Below are 15,816 nucleotides of genomic sequence, written 5' to 3' on the forward strand. Positions count from 1 at the left end.
TATTTTCCAGACATTGGCTATTTACCAGACACATTTTAAGACATTTGCTATAATCCCATTCCATATTCATAAACTCTAATAACTTGAACAGGGCACGTAGTTGAAAGACATGTACCAAGCTGGTCATGGTATGGTGGAGGTACACACCACCAACGTCTGTGGTCGTCATCGTCAGGTAACAGGACTACTTATTGTGGTATTTAGGCTGTGATGATAGGTTCTATTGGCGGTTTACATAAGATGTGTGAGCTTGTGTATTTTCAAAGCATTTTTCTTCAGGTCCATGTGAGTAAAACAATGTTCAGTCGAGACATAAGGGGTGGTTGCATTTTGACTGTTCCCATTTTGTGTGCGACTGGTAACATTTGTTGCTTTGAGGGCCGATTGCAGACAGGCTTGATGTGTCATAATTGTCGAGACAGGTGCATCGTGCAATGGGTGACATTCACCTCAAATTTCTTTCAAAATGACAAATGAATATTGTAGCATTGAAAAACCTGAGATTTTATGGCAGGTGTGACACCTTCTGGTGATAAATGGAATGGTACCGGCGTGTGTGAAAAGTCTTCTTTTTATTTTAGTTTATACACATTTGAATATTCCAATTGCCTTAATCACAACAAATGCTGAAGATGAAAAACTTCTTTAAAGCAATTTTTTGTTATTCGATTAGTGGAGCTATAACGTATCTTGCCCCTCATAAGCCTACAAAGCAGCTCTGCCTTATGATATTTGTAAATAAGTCCTGCCAGATAAAGTTCTCCAAACTAAAAAAAATATTTCAAGCGCCACTCCCCTGGTATAGTATGAATAACACCCTTGTGACCGGAATATTAAAACCGTACCAAGCCTACCTATAAAAAGCAAATTATCAACATATTTTCCCCCGTTTATAGTTTCCTATAAATTCCAGCGTTGCCAATTTATTAGTCCCGTTTGTAGAAAAACCTGACCTAGGCAAACCTATCGTTTGGGCATTAAAACAAAATTGATGGGAGATCGTCAATAAACTGTTGCGAGTTCAGATGTGATTGATTTGAAATACAGAGGGCTGATGAGAAATATCACAGCTCTCAGTTTGAAATAAAAGACGAAGAAGTCAAAACGAACGTCAGGTTTGTAAATATTCTCAAGTAATAAATCTTTGGCGATATTGTCCCATGGGATCGGCTGTTAGTATTGCAACGAGGTACCACACACCCTGAGAAAATTTGTTTTCAAGTTGAATTTTTATTGCCCCGGGCTCAAAGTGTTAATATTTTGGGATGCTGTCAGCAAGTTAGGGGTTCAGGAACTGAGAGTTACTCCTGAAAGAGATCTTGATAGATTTGGTGATGAAATGTCGCTGGGAGTTTGCTCAGGCCGGAGGCTTCATGTCACCAATTGCCCCGTTGCCTCTGGTCATTGCCGTGGTGCCCTTAGAAATAAGAACACATTTCCTGCAAAGAGGTGCCCATAAGCGCTGTAAAACTCTTTTCTCTCCAAACACAACATTTCAACCATCCGTTCTTGTCTTGAACCACAAAGTTCAAGAATGATTATTTACATTCCAAGGTAGGGCATTAAAGGCAGTGGACACTATTGGTAATTACTCAAAATAATTATGAGCATAAAACCTTTCTTGGTGACAAGCAATGGGGAGAGGTTGGTGGTATAAAACATTGTGAGAAACAGCTCCCTCTGAAGTGCCATAGTTTTGGAGAAAGAAGTAATTTTCCACGAATTTGATTTCGAGACCTCAAGTTTAGAACTTGAGGTCTCGAAATCAACCATCTAAATGCACACAACTTCGTGTGACCATGGAGGTAGGGTGTTTTCTTCTTTCATTATTATCTCGCAACTTTGATGACCAATTGAGCTCAAATTTTCACAGGTTTGTTATTTTATGCATATGTTGAGATACATCAACTGTGAGGGCTAGTCTTTGACAATTACCAATAGTGTCCACTGCCTTTAAGAAAACTCTAGGCCCACATACATGTACGTTTTCTTCCACCATGTCTTAGGCTTTTTGGTTGTAGCTTTTTATTCAAATGTGTTGTCTGCCACGAGAACATTAATACAAGATAATGTATGTACATTAAGGAAGAGTTGACCAGAGATGTTAAGAATGGTGGTCCTATTCTAACGATATTCATATTCAACCTTTTTAAGTTTCCCACAAAATGACTGCAGTCACACTCCAACACCTTCTGTACACATCAAACAATTTGGGCTCAAGGTGATCGTAAATGTTGAGTGAGCCGCGGATATGACCTTGCTCTCTTCATAGTCAAAGTTATGATCAATATAGGGCTCTGGAGAAAAAGTATTCCAACATCACCTGATGATAAGGCTTGCCGGATAATGACAAGAAAACCACAACAAATGTGACTAATACTTATTTCAAAGTGGTTTTATTTGTCTGTCAACAGTTTCATTAAAGTATTATATTGAATATTTCTTAGTTTTATGTATGTCTTAACCTGATACAGGTGTTGTATGGAGCTTTTTATAAATATCTAGGCTAGAAATTTACAATTTTAGGCAAAGGTTGGGAATGAAATTGTCGACTGAAAGCAGTAAATACATTTTTTTAAGTTTTTGGAAATATTAAAGTTTGAAGGATGATGTCGTCTGTCAACATCACAAAGTCATTGCTGTTGGATCTAATAAAAGTGATGTGATTATTCTTGATGTTTATAAACAAAAAGTCAGTTGTGGGCTAATTCTGAGACAATTTTGGGACTTGAGTCCAAGGAATTTCAAGTTAAAATAAAGTTGCTGTAAATGTAAAGCACACAACAGGATCTCTTTAATTTAAATGGAGAACTATTAATTTTTAAGCACATGAGTTGGTGGTTGATAACATTGAGAGCAATTCATACAGGGTTTTTTCCCTCTGACAAAATGTCAAACTGCAATCAATTAATTAATTGGTAACATGCAAAGTTTCCTGTGCTTTCAGTTTTTTTAGTAACATACTAATCAGACTTGGCAGAATGTTTTTAACTAGATGCGTAAATGAATCTACAAGGCTACGTGCTACTGATGGAGTGTTGAAAGTAAAAAAGGAAAAAAGAATCATCTTCTGTGTCCGCTATGATAAGTAAAAGCCCCAAACTCCCCAAAAAGTTGATTCCAGATGAGTGTTTTAATAGTGAATTTACTGAAAACGAATAATTAGTTGAGGTTTGCGGTATTACGCCATGTGAAAATCTCTTTTTTTTAAGTATTGTTGGTTCTGAAAAGAACTGGTGGTTGATAACTCAACGTTTTGATCAGTATGCTCTGATCGTCTTCAGGAGAGAAACAAATAAGATAGAAGGGATTACTATGAATTGTACCTTGATCGGTGAGACAGTCCCAAAAATTGTTTATTTATGATCTATGGTATTTTCCTAAATACTAACGCACTGAATGTTATCTCGAATCCTAGAATTTAAGCAGGAAACAAGTCACAAATCCAACCATAAATTGACTCACTATTTTTTTTATTGCTAAGCGAAAGTTTTCTATGCTAAACAAATTTGGAGACATATCCTGGAGCATAACACAGTTCCCCCATCATTAAATGAATCAAATAAATCTCTCACTATTCCTCACTACATCATACAGATAAAAAAATTGAAATTTAAGTTACTGATGCAAGATTTTAAAAGCATATTTCATAAGTCGTCAAATTGCCTGACTTTATCCCAAAGTTCTCCCCAAACAGTACATTGACTGTCTGGCATTGCTCCCGACCACAACAGACGACTCCAACGCACGCATTTCCCTCCCTCGTCTTCTCCTAACAAAAATATCAAATTTCGTTTATGACCCACGCCTATTTTCTCATTTCCTCCAATTTTCACCATCACCTGAGACGAATTAGACCTATCCTTTCATCTTTCTTTACGCTCTGTTGATTTTTTTTGCAAAATATGAACAACCCCATTACACCTTTGTAACACCTTGGGACTTGGGCCGAGTGTTGGGGGATAGTAACACTACGAAACAGTCCGATAGTGCAGAGAGATTTGCGAGACACTTGTTTCCTCCAGTGTCTAAACCATTTTGGTGAAAATATTTACTGGCAGATCATTTTTGCTGCCCGCTGTACATGATTTGGAGTAAGGGCCCTTAAGCGTTGTTTGTTTTGCACCTGTTGTATTCAACTTGTCTTCTATTAGAAACAGATCTATTCCTTTGTCTATTAAACTCACAGGGTGCTTCTTTTTGTTTCTTATTTTGTACTGTGGTTTTCAATTTGATGACATCATTTTTGCACTAACCACTTTTTAAACTAGTACCTATGGGGTTCAAGGTTTTGCCGCAACACAAGATTAGTGTTATGATGCAAACTGAAACCCCCCCCCCCGCCTCCTTCCCCAAAATGTCATTCGTCTTTTCTCCATTTGTACAGTTATCCTAGATCTGCGCCAAGTATGTGAGAAACTCAAAATATATCAGTGTCCTTTTCTTCCAATGAAACAAATCTGCCTCTTCTTCTTGAAGCTACCGTTGCAAGGAAGTAAGATGTCAGGTTTTCTACCTGTTGATCAGTCCAGACATTGATGGATGTGTTTATTATGTCAATGTAAAATATAACTTATCAGACTCCAGCAAGGCTGATATCTACATGCATACTTCACATCAATTTTAAAGTCTGCTTCCCTTTTCTTAAAGTAGAATTTGAAAACTTTGCATGATGGAAGTATAACTAAGAGAGGTTTGCTGTAACACGATGTGAATATCTCTTTTGAGTTCTGTTGGTTGTGAAAAGAACGTGTGGTTAACGACTCTTCCTTTCCTTTTACACACCGGTAATAGTTTGGACATAGAAAGTCTATAGTTCTTATAAGGAAAATGAAAAAGTTGCTTGTGTGATGATCTAAAGAGAGTGTTTTTCTTTGTGAAGTTATGTCTAAAGAAACAAAGAGAAATTTTAATATAATAACAAACTTGCAAACATATAAAAGTTAAATGTTTTAATCATATTAAATCAAGTAAGCATCAAGTACTTTTTGAGGTTTCTCAGAACATACAAGATTTTCCACAACTTACTCTGGGTTTAATTTCACTACCTTGATCCAGACAACAGTTCCCTACTTTAAGTTTTTCCTGGGTTAGCAAGAAACACTGTATTTCCATGTTGCAAGTTGTATAATGGTGGTTTCCTTGCAAGATTTATGGAATAGTTATTTCTAGAAACCACTGCCGAAAGCAGGATTTGTGCAAAATGGTAAAAATAATGAAATAATTGTAATGTAGAGGCCTACTAGGGGGTAATATAGGAATTCATGAGCCAGCCAGACTCCACCATTGAAACCCAAGTTCCATTTAGAAGGACAAAGCATCAATAAAACATGTTTACAAAATGTAATTTATGACCCATTCCGACCAAGGACTCTTGCATAATTCTAAAGATTCTTAAGTGAAGTTTTAACGTTGTTTTTGTCTCGCCTATCAATTTTATCTGTGAGAGTGAAACAACTAACTTTACGAGTTTTGATTGAAATGAATGGATGGAATGTACTCCAAATGACAAGGAGTGCTGGTTTTGTTAAATCAACAATTTACAAGTTATCTGGCAAATGCTTTGAAGCTCTGCGAAAACATTCATGCAGAAGGTTGCTGGCCTCGAGCATTTTGAGGTTTTTGGGGCGAGTTGCGAAACGCGGAAGGAAAACGAGGAAGGAATAGACAGGCTTGGAATTTCATCCTTGCGAGGGCAAGGCCATTCTCATTTTCACAGGGCACTTTAACTAGAAAATCTTATAAGTCTAGGCCTATGGTGAACTCTTGATGGGGCACCATGGCCAAGACCAGGGCAACAGAGGGCATGGCCTCAATTGCTTCTGTGAAATTCCAGGCCTGAATAGATGAACGTTTTCTCATTTGAAATTTTTTCTCTTTGTTTAAAAGATAGAACTAAAAGGGGTTGGGGCTCTGACCTTCATATTCCTTATTTGTTTTCTCTCAAATAAAACGTCTGCTTTCTTGCTCCTTAAAACATTGCCTCATTCTTCACCCCAACTCCCTCTTCTTGCTGAGAATCTTAACCATAGACTGAGCTACATGTATGTCAATGTTACATCAGGGCAGTTGGCAGCCTGTAACCAGAGTTGTGGGTGTTAAATGTTTTGAAATAACTAGTCGATTGTATGACAAATCTCAGCCTGATTCCAAGGAAAACTTTTCAATTTTCAGGCTGTACTAATAGATGTGAACCAAAGATTTTAAAAGCCCATGAGTACACCTTGAGAATTAAGCTAGCAAATTAACTCGCAATGATGAAAGATAACTTGCATTTTATTGACAAACAGTGACTCATTAATCAAGGGTTTAGGGTAAGCTTGGTTCATTGGACCCCACGCATGATGAGCTCAGATGGATTAAGCTAATCCTCAGGAGCCTTCCCAGAGGGCGGGGTATGGAGATGATCTTAGGGGTTTGGACAAAACTTTCAAAGCACACCCAAGGGATTTGCGATTGTAGTACACTGAAAACTCCAGCGTGTCTAAGTAACGATTGAATGATAAGGTCTTGATAAGTTGTCTTGCTTTACCCTGGTACTACATCCAGGGTTTTAAGGATATCGTTAATTGAGAAGGGATGGGAAAAATAATTTTCGAGTTCTTTTTTTTTCAGAGGGATTAACTCTATCAGTCGCCATTTCATTCTATGTTTTGAGAGATTTACTCATTGTCGTTGAGAAAGGTTGGGGAAAATCATGTTCTTGTTCTACACACAAATTCACTCCCAGGTTGTATCTCAAACTTAGGTGGAATCCCCGGATACACAATCTCCCTATATGATTTTTTATGAAACACTGTTCTGAAAATATAATGGCAGGGAAACGTGACTCGTTGCCATAATCAAGGAAGAACAATAAGTTACAAAGATGTGGACAGGACAGATTGTTAAGGAAATACACGTGTAATTCACATTCCTGCATTTTCTTAACATGACAAATATAATGTGGTTTACCTGTCAAAAGCTGAAAAATACTCCTGTGAAAATATAGAAGACCAACAAAGCCAGACAGAATCTAGAGCTGGGGTCACTTTTACTGCTCTGTACTTTTAGATTCTGTTGAAAGGGTTTAGCTGAAAACAGGTGGCATCTTGATAGTAAGTCTCCCAAATAAATTATAAAATGATTACCTTCAGATGAGGGATTTATTTCAAGTCCATATTTTTACAGAAGACTTAGTTTTTCACACCTTCATGATAGCCTTACTCCTTAGCATCAGGGAGAAAGATTGGTAGACATTTTTCATATCACCCCCCCCCCCCCCCTATAACCCCACAGGAGTGGTATAACAACACCTTGTGACTGCGGGTTACACCTGGATCCTAATTGGTCAGTTAACACCTACCAGACAGGCCAAATGGTTCTAATTGGTCAATGAAGAATTTGGTATTCAGGGGAACAGGTGTTTCGTGTGAGCTGAATTTGTTTGGGTAATTTTGTTACAGGGTAGCAATGTTTGGGCATAGCGTAATCATGGTATGATGGATCAACTTGGACTGCTAGGTAAATTCAAAGGTCATATATCTCACATTTTGACCTTGCGTAAGGTATACCAATAGGTTAGGTTTATATTGCTTCAAAGTTTCATCTTGTTGCACCCTTCTGGGATTTTTGTTATGACTGCGTTATTTGAAAGGGTGTTGGGAATGATCCTTTAAACTTGTTGAAAATTTAGTAGATATTGAAACTTCTTTCTTTCTATGATTATAAAGTTTTCTTTTAACAATTACATTTTGTTGGAGGATTAACTTAATATCAATTGTGACTTTGAGGTAAAGTTGAGTTTGGTAGCATTCAGGATGTATTCTGTGTTACGAATACAAGTTCTGAATAGTTATTCCTGGAAAGTTTTAATTTTAACTGTAGCATTTTAAGTTTGGCGAGGTACAGCCGAGAGACCAAACAGCTGCTTACCATTATGGGAGATTTGCTTAAGGATACCAATCGTAATGAATGTCATGTTATGTGTTACTGGTTTCCTGCTAGAAGTTGTGCTTAGTAAGTTCATAAGCAATATTCTTTTTCGGAAGCTCTTTGAAGCAGGACCTCAGGTTGATTCCAAACTGGTCTTAATTATAAACCCAACTTTATGGTACTGCTTTGTTTATTGTAAGGCAGACAGCTACGGCTGTGGCTAGATCTCCATATCACCATGTGTTGAATATAGTACCTTTTAGCAAAAGATGTAGCCATAGCTTCGAAACACATGTTAGATGAACATTCCACTCTTCGGTAAGCATAACTCATGTTAGCAAGAATTATTGCATAACTTTGACATATACAAATAAAATCATCTCAAGCATTGTGAATGAGAATGGTAACTGTAAACACAAAATACTACAGCAGACAGTGCCATAAAACTGGACCCAGAGCTACCAACTTGTAGCCAACAAGTAACTTTTCCAGACAATGGAAATTCAGCCAGCGTCAGACTCTTTATTTTCTCAGTGAGTTCATTTATTGAGCCCTGGGAGAAATAAACATTACACATTTTCTGGAGAAAGCTTTTCTGGAGAAACCTTGGTTTTTTTTTTTAGACGGGTGTCACTGACCTGATTATAAGAGTTGTGAGGTTGAAATAAATATAAACGACACAGACTGTCTGAGGATAGATAAACTCAAAGGAAGGAAAGTTTTAAGAAGATTTTGAAAGAGGAAGTTGGATTCTGAAGAAATGTAAAAAAAAAAAAAAAAAAAAAAAAGCAACAACAGACTTTCTTGTTCACTCGGTTAAACATTTTGAACGCCGTTAAGTTTGAAGACATTGATTCGTCTTGGTGTGAATTTAAACTCTTACAAGTGGGTTTCTATTTTAGAATACGAAGGACAAACCCTAATTTGTGTTTCTGGTCATGTTGTTATTGTCAATCAGACTCGATTACACAGGAACACGGGTTCACAGCTTATAAAGGGCAAGCATCACCCATGGCATTGCCCCCTTCCCCTAGTCCCCCAGTCCCCCAGTCCCCCATCCAGCTATAGATTCAAGGATAAAGCCTCCTTAGAGATACCTCTCATCACCCCAATGGGGCAGCACACAAACATCAAAGACAAAATTAGAAGAAGAAAAAATCCCCACCCCCCCCCTCTCCTGGCCTTATCACCGCAGCTTAAGTCACCGCACTGTGCATCGCAAACCGTATCAAATCCCACTTCCTGCCTGAGTTGACATCCCATTGGCTCATCCTAGAGAACCTATCTTACTTATTGTTTGTGGGACTGGGATGACCAACAGGTTTGATAGTTCAAGGGGGGGATTAAGGGGGATTAATGACCCCGGGGAGAGCATCAGGGTGTGGGGGAGATTCACCCGGTTCTAGGCAATTATCGAAGAGAGCAGTTTGGTAAGATTCTTGAGGCTCTGTAGGCACGCAATGTAGAAACGGGAAGACGTGGCAAGGAGCCAAAGATGTGTGAAGAAGAAAGTAGGTCTTGGACTTGATAATCCGGTTACAAATTTAATTAGTGACTTGTAGAGGGGTAAGGGTACGGGGGTTTGGGGTGACACTTGTAATTATGATGTATTTTTATGGGGAAGTTTATTTGTAAGTTTGTCACCTCACCTTAAATTAGTCGGGACAAGTCTTGAGGTCATGTTGATAAATATTTCCATCATCCTTGGAAAGTGGAATTCCTATCGGAGCAGCTAGGGGTAGTCAGTTCTAGGTCTTCAGTTCATAAAGCATTGTTCACACCAGAGCTAATTCCCAGGGAATCATAAAGCTCATGAGGGATTTCAACCCCACCACACCCCATGTAACCCAGGGATTACCTCGCTTAACTAAGCAGGGGTGGCTAATTCCTGGGGCAGCCTCTTGAGTTTGCCAGGGTGAGCCAGAACTTCACAGGAGTTTGTTCTGAACTCGTCTAAATTTCTCACACACTCGGGATGTTTAATTCAAGACACTTTAGAGAAAGGGATCAAAATGTTTTAAACTGACTGATTATATTGTACATTTTGTAAGTATTGTTTTAAAAAATTGTAACAAATAATTACCATTTCACAATTGAAGACCTCAGTTAACAGTGGGTGTATTGTTGAACTTACTTCATCAGACCAAGGGGATGAAAAGTATCAAATCAGTTGCATGTCTAAAACGATAAAGTAACTTTAGCTTTATGTTGTAGGGAGTAAGAGATGGCAAGACCCAAATAAAAATATATCATTCATCGTCCACCCAGAGTGAAACAATACCCAGTCCAATCCCTAACTTGTTTTTCAGAGAACATGACTATGTCATTCCTCTTTCCTACCCTACTTGGATCCGTCATTACCTATCTTCTCTCCTCGCCGCTGTGTCACAAACAGATAAAGTACCAAGTCCTGTCACTCCCTTAACGAAGGAATTATCTACGATTTGGCTAGCGAGAATTTGCGAAGGTGGCACAGGGCCGGTTTCGATTAAATGTGGTGTCGAATGAACGGGGTTTGCTTAAGTCATCGCTGTCATCAAAGGATGACGGATGGTGAAAATAAAAGGCTGTACTTGGAGTTTCTTGTGGACCCTTGTCTGTTTCTCCCTCTTCCAAAAGGACTTTTTATACAAATAATTAGTGGACTGATTATAGAATGTCAAAACAAGCTTTTAAAAGATCCTTTGCCCATTTTCGTGACCTTGCTCTCCTGTATTTATTTTGTCTTTTAACCCAAAACACATTCTGTAAGAATTTCCTGATCATCATTGTTGTAACTTTTTTTCAGAGGAGTTGTTTTTTTCAGTACTGATGGTTCAACCGATAATAATTTCAACAGTTTTAAAGTTCTAAAATTGCATTTAAATCATCAAACAGTTGTGAAAAAAACATCAATAACCACAAATTGTCACTTGGTCTTTGATAATCGAAAGTACCAACTTTTTTGTTTATTCAGTGACTTTCCTTTCATTACTTTTACACTCTGGTGGAATGTTTACCCCGACACCCCAAACCTCCTTAACTTTTTTATCTTACACAAAGCGTTTGATCTCTCACCACTTGGCAATTATTACAAAAGTTTAAACAGCTAGGACAATCACATTTAGAATACAACAATCAAAATGTGTTTACTTTGTATCTATGTGTCTTGCTGTAAGTGCGTAAACTAATTGTAATAGATGAAGCAAAAATTAAATGCAAGGAAAATGACTTTTACAGAAAATCAACCACAGAGAGTCAAGTAGGTAAAGTCTCCATCGCTTTTTTCTGGCCTACTGACCCACATTCGGTATCGCTGGCGAAGATCTTTTACTTTCAGGTTTTTAAAAGAAGAAAAAAGTACTTTTGTGCCATTGGCAACGGGGCGGGATAGATTATATCATAATTTGTGAAACTTTTGAAAATTGTTTGTGGCCCTTTATAAACTGTTTGTGCCCCCCTGGCTGTAAGTCATGATGTATTGAACAGAGGTTTAAAAGGGTCACCGGCAAAGAATAGTTTGAAAAACTTCATTTTATCAATACCCTTCTCTTATCAGCCTTGTAAATAACTTCTTTGCCAGAAACTTTTTCCTTGGCGGAATTCAGAAACCCTATTTTGCAACAAATTACAATTTTTTTTCGGGGGTGTACGAGTCTGTCCGGGGGTTTACTCGATTGACTCGACCGAGTCTGACATTTTCATTTGTCTGAAAACTGTTTTTGTCAGTCGGGTATTTGTTACAGTGTATCTGTCAGTACTACTTTGTCAGTTCTTCTTTGTAACTATTTACTAATAATTGGGGGAAAAGAGTTTCTGGATGTCTATCTGTAGGGGTTTTTATTTCAGCTTGTGGGAACGGGTTTCGGTGAGAAAAAGTGTTGGGAAAATTGTTTAATGAAAAAAAAAAAAAAAAAAGGGTCAACTCAAAACATGACCTAAATTTATTGATTGGTTTTTAAAGTGAAGAAACAAATATTGGCTGCAATATAGACTGTATAATATGACTTTCAGTAAAAAAAAAAGAGACGTCTTAACACTTCATTATGAGAAAATGTGAAAATTTAGACTTATTTTGTAGATTTTAAATTAAAAACTCCCTTAATATCTCTCAGTCATAATATGTGCTCCAGAAAGTCGGGAGTAGATGTTCACCAAAGTTCCAAGTTTGCACACAGACCAATTGTAGTCTTGAGGCAGATATTGCCTGCAGGTACCTAGTACATGTTTTTAGGATGACTATCAGTTAATTTCAGACTCTAGTTCCCAAATATGTGAGGTGCGACCTTGGCCCAGCTTTTAAGAGATGACATGGAGAAGACCGACGTCAAATTTGTAAAAACGGTTTCCTCGCTTAGAATTTCAGCTTTTGGTTGTCTATTATTTTGAAGGCAATCATCAATTGTCCTTTTTTTATTCAAAATATTGATTTACAGTTGAATTTAGCTTTTTTTAAAGTAACAAAAGCGTTTTAAAACTTTTGAAAGCGTTGTTAAACTTTTGTAAAGCTTTAAAACTTTTGAATTCCAACTCAAGTCATGAGAAACGATCTCAGACTGATTTTCCTCTCCTGGCAAAATCTAAGATCTTATCAATTTCAAAAATATCCAGAGGGGGGACAAAAGTGATTGTTGCAAAATCTTGGGAAAGTCCGCAAGAGCACTTTCTGTAATTTGGAGCCGCGGAGGTTTAATAATGCCTCTCTGATAAAATCAGTGTCGTGTGACAATTACTTATATAAACCACAACGTTTGAAGGAAAGTCAACTTGGCAAGTTCATGACCTGGGTGAGTGCAGCGGTAGTGTGGACGAAAAGTTCACTTACTTTTCAAGAGGATTTTCTTTGATTTCCTCTGAATTTCCAGCGGGAGTCGGTGAGAAAACTTACAATGTTAATAAAAGAGGAACTCTTTTAAATTGTCGGGGAGAATGTTTGGTGAGCTGATTAGTTGGACAGTTGTGTGGTTAGTTTGTGGTGACGTGGTGGATTGCAAAGCCGGATCCAGGTGGGGGAGGGGGGGGGGGGGGGTTGGGGGGGATGAGGGTGAATGGGATTCACATTAAAAACAGCTTTTTTATAAGCTGTCTAAAATTAAATTTAACATTGATAACAAGAGGTTATTTGCTTTTGTAAGGTTCAAGGTTTCGTTGCTTCTAACAGATGACGGAAGAATGTCCTTGAGAAATTTAATGAGACTTTTCTGAGTCTTTTCTTAAACTATTTTAAGTAAAAATGACTATTTATTGGGGATATAATCATATGAGAGGTAGCACCATGTGTAAATCTCTTTTGAGTAGTAATTTTGGTTTTGTGAAGAACTGGTGGTTGACAACTCAATTTTGTTGATCAACTTTACGATAAAGTAGCATCTAGCAACCTCCAGCATCCTCCTGAAGGCGATCAGAGTATACCGATCAAAACGTTGAGTTGTCAACCAACGGTTCATCTCGAGAACCAACACTATTCTTATCGAAAAAAGATTTACACATGGTGCTATCTCAAAGCATACGAAATTGTGACACTTGTGAAAGCAAGTGACCTACTATTTAAAAACGTCTGAACACTTACTTTTACAAATCTGATGCTTGATTCTGATGCAAACAGGCCGATTTCTGAGAAAACATTCTGGTCTAAAACTTGACTGTTTCTCTCACAAACATTCCAGATGAATGAGTGTAGAAGTCATGTACAAGTTTATGACTTGAGTTTTGTCTGCACCTGCTTGTTGCTATGTGTGAGTACACGTCGTAGGAGGTTGCTGCAAAGTAACGGAAGATGATGAATTTCTTGAGAACAAATCTACACATCAAAGTACGTGTAGATGTATACACATGGTGTTACCGCAAACTGAATATACAGAAGTCATACTGTGACAAAAGTAATGTCCTTTCATGCATTCATTACTTCATTCATGGTTTATTAACAGAATTACAAATTGCGGCATCAGCCGAATTGCAAGTAAATTTATAGTAAAATTATTTTTAAATCAAAGACAGCACAATGGAAAAAACAACAAACTGTTTAAAGATGTGACGATGAGCTTGAGCCCGAGTCCAGGAGGTAACACTAGTGGCTTCAGTCTGCCTGGTCCATCCAGGAGATTTGGTCTGTCTGCCTGTAATTCCTGCCCAGTCTAATCTGAAGACCGTAGAGACTGTATTATGATCCTCAAGACGCAGGCTGTAGGGTAGGAACAAACATTCAACGGTCAGTCCAATAACATCGCAACTTTGTTGGGATCATAAGTTTCCTGAAATCTCTAAACTGTTTTCCTCAATTTGTCTCAAAAGGTGATGACAAATGCTCTGAAATCCCTGTTTCTATGTTATTTTGTTTTTGCACTTATTTTTTATTTCCACGTCATTGCAAAAGATAAATGGGTCGGAGACAGTGGGAAATAAGAAGCGATTAAGTCAGAGGGGTACAATTATAGTAGTGTTCCCCCACCTGTCTCCATGATATTATTTGATCAGCTCCTTTGAGAAAAGATCTGTCTTCCGTTTTATTTTAAAGAATCTATGATCAGAGTCGTCTTAGGGTCCGACTTTGACTTTAAAAAAATGTTTTTGTTAAGTGTGATTCCATCATCATGTGTAGTTCGTTCAAGTGTAGTGTACAAAGACCTGAAATAACTGACTCTAGCTATCGGGCAATCTTGATGGCCTAGTGGGTTCGAATCCCACCTGAGTAACATGCCTGTGATTTTTGTCACAATAGAGCTCAGGAAAGTAGTAGGTATACAGTGTTTCCATCTATTACAACATGTTTACTTATTTAAATCTTTCAGACGTTGTGACTACTTCATAAACAAGTTGATCTTCTTCTTTGTGTTTTAAGCTCCCAGGATTAAAATTGTTCCATGATAAATCCCATGGATTACCATGGCGATAGCTCGGATTTAACGATTAACCCATCCTGATGTATATCAACTCAAATTGTTTCTGAGTACCGCGTTCTGTAACCAGAACTCCTCCCCAACGCAAGGACGCATTGACATTTTGTTGTAATAAAAACGCAGAAGAACGTGTTGATGTGGCCGCGTGTCTCCACTTTGTGGCTTAACACCTTCGCGCCTTATTAAGGAAACCACCGTCATCCTTGTCTTGAATCTTGTAATTATTGAAGGGAAGGAAGCTCCCTTGTGGACATCAGCAATCTCATACTCATATCAACAGTCTCAATGCCATTCTACTGACATGTCAGAGTCTGTTCGGGGTTCGTTCGGGAGATGGGTCGGACAGTCGTTGTGCAATGACTCGCTACCGGACAACTTTAGCAATTTCCTTGATCAAGATACATTGCTGGAGCCACTTTGGGTGAAAACGCTGTGAATTTCCCTTTGATTAATGAATGCTATTTATAAAGAATGACCAATTGTTGAGCTTTCTGTTTATCACTTGACCCTTTCTTTGCACAAACAATGAAAAGTGGTTTTGCAGTACATATTGTTTTAGCACAGCAGGAAAATTTTTGGTTTTGATCATGTCAGGATTGAAATCTTTATCTTACAACTTGTTTTTTTGTTCTGACTCCCTGTGTGAAACACAATTTGTCTGTACCCATGACTTTTTTCTGGGCGCGTTCTGAATCTCTCTCTCTCGCTATTTATGTATTTCCACTTCACTGCTTTTGTTACACTTAGTTACCTGTCCATGTTTTGTTTTTTTCAATTAGCCTTTGAGAAAGACTCTGCTAGGGTTGAAATGTCAGGCCATTAACTTTTTTATAAAAACGTTTTTGTGTGAATCTTTTTTTAAAAGAACCCAAGTCTCCCCAAGTGTGTCTAGATCGAGGGATGTTGAGGAGCATGGTGTTTAAAGAGTGAAGCCCTCTTGTAGTAACACTTGGCTTATCAATTTATTGGATTTTCGTTTACTGATGAAATACATAAATTCCTTTTCCTTTTTTTTTTTTTTACCATT

Source organism: Asterias rubens, chromosome 10 (genome assembly GCF_902459465.1).
Source record: "Asterias rubens chromosome 10, eAstRub1.3, whole genome shotgun sequence".
Classification (NCBI taxonomy): Eukaryota; Metazoa; Echinodermata; class Asteroidea; order Forcipulatida; family Asteriidae; genus Asterias; species Asterias rubens.